Below are 1,856 nucleotides of genomic sequence, written 5' to 3'. Positions count from 1 at the left end.
GACTCTTCCTTACCTTAATTCTTGTTAGTATCCAAGGTCCTCTCACTTCCCTATGGATTTCTGACTGTATATTCCATCAAACATTCCACTTTTCTCATTTCTCAGTGTTGCTGTGGCAGTCTAAATGTCTTCTTCTCTTCTTAGTTGCAGTTTTCACACTATTTCCCTGAACATCTGCAAGACAGTCCATTTGGGTTGACACAGTGTGAGATGAGGCAGACAGGCATAGCCAACAAAGGGCTCCTACTGCAGCAAGTGGGTTGTTGGAATCAGATGTTTTCTAAGATGTCTATGGGGACGAAGCCTTTCTTCTTCCTGCTGTATACTTTGATAAAGCCATCGTGTTCCTTTTCAGATGTCACACAAATCTGAATGCAAAGAAAGTATGAAAATAAAGTAATAAACTCTTTGCCATGATCAAAGCAACAAATTATTCCAGGCTATTTATCAGGTGGGTTAGACTTCCTACTACTTATTGCTATAGGTAGAGAACAATTCCTTTTGGACTGTAGGGTTAGGACAAGGGGTAACAGGTTGAAACTTAAACAGCACAGGTTTAGATTGGATATAAGGAAGAAATTCTTTACTGTGAGTGTGCTGAGGCACTGGAATGGGTTGCCCAGGGAGGTTGTGAATGCTCCACCCCTGGCACTGTTCAAGGCCAGGCTGGATGAAGCCTTGGGTGATATGGTTTAGTGTGAGGTGTCCCTGTCCATGGCACGGGGGTTGGAACTGGTTAATCTTAAGTTCCTTTCCAACCCGAACTATTCTATGATTCTAACACCTGGACCTAAACATTCAGGCAGTGCTCCCCAGGCTTCTCTTTCAGGAAGCCACCCTTCTGCCACTGCTCTGCCGGGGAAAAGAAACCTGCATGTACTTGAACTACTGTCCTTCCTGCATGGCCCACACTTTTGTAAAGCATGACCATGGTAAGGAGCAGTCACAAAGAGTGCCGAAGCAGAAGTAAGGAGGGAGATTTTGCCACCCTCCAGCTGTAGTGACCGCACCAGTCAGTATTTACTCACAATCTGCATTAAACACTAGACTATAGCACAACCTTTATTTACTGCAAGTTCACACAAGCAGCTCTCACCGGGAAACTGTCATTATCCCACACCCAGGAGCCGCTCTGAACACACAAAACGCGAGCATACGTTGATGGCTGCGCACATTCCCTATAAACACACACACACTCAAAGCGGCCAATTCCCAAAGCCGAGCCGCAGGAAAACAAAAAGCTCTGTGCTCCAGGTGAGGCTCGAACTCACAACCTCGGCATTGCTCGGCTTTGTACTGCTGTATAAGTACCGCGCGCTAACCGATTGCGCCACTGGAGCCCTGACACCAACTCCTTCCGAACTGTTTATCAGGGCCTCGCCCGGCTCCGGGGGGGGGGGGGGGCAGAGCTCTCCGTCCGGTACCGGCCGCTTGCACCGACGGGGACCCGGTGGGACGGAGCCGGTGGGAAGGAAGGAGCCGGGGTACGCAACGCCTGCAGCGCAGGAAGCACAGCGGCTGCGTGCCCCGGACAACCCCTTCCTCCTGCCCCTCCCCGGCCGCATGGCCGACGGCGGCCGCGATGGGCAGAGTCGGGAGTACCGCCCTCTGCGCTGCCCATTGGCGTGATGTAACAAAGCATCGTGCTGCTGTTTGTAAGGCGCAGGTCGGGGGGGTTGATCCGCACCCGGTTACCGTGTGCAGGTCCAAAACACTGACAGAAGGAACTGTTGACAGCCAGGAACTAACGACAGTCAGGACATACAGTGGTTGTCTGTCCGGCTGCAGCAGCGGCACGCCCTGGGGCGTTGTAGTGCTCCGCCCGTCTGTGCGGCCGGGCGCGCCCGACGCAAGTA

General features: G+C 52.0%; 1 non-coding gene across 1 annotated transcript; it reads right to left on the bottom strand.

Annotated features, from left to right (window-relative positions):
• Nucleotides 1-1,246: 1,246 nt before the first annotated feature.
• Nucleotides 1,247-1,340, bottom strand: TRNAI-UAU (transfer RNA isoleucine (anticodon UAU)). The gene is made up of 2 exons: nt 1,303-1,340; nt 1,247-1,282 (listed from the first exon to the last, which is right to left on the bottom strand). It is a non-coding gene; the product is annotated as a tRNA-Ile (tRNA).
• Between the last annotated feature and the right edge of the window lie 516 nt (nt 1,341-1,856).

The sequence above is a fragment of the Melopsittacus undulatus genome, chromosome 3, assembly GCF_012275295.1.
Source record: "Melopsittacus undulatus isolate bMelUnd1 chromosome 3, bMelUnd1.mat.Z, whole genome shotgun sequence".
NCBI lineage: Eukaryota > Metazoa > Chordata > Aves > Psittaciformes > Psittaculidae > Melopsittacus > Melopsittacus undulatus.
The sequence above is the reverse complement of the archived record's forward strand: the minus strand, read 5'-3'. Positions and strand labels throughout refer to the sequence as shown.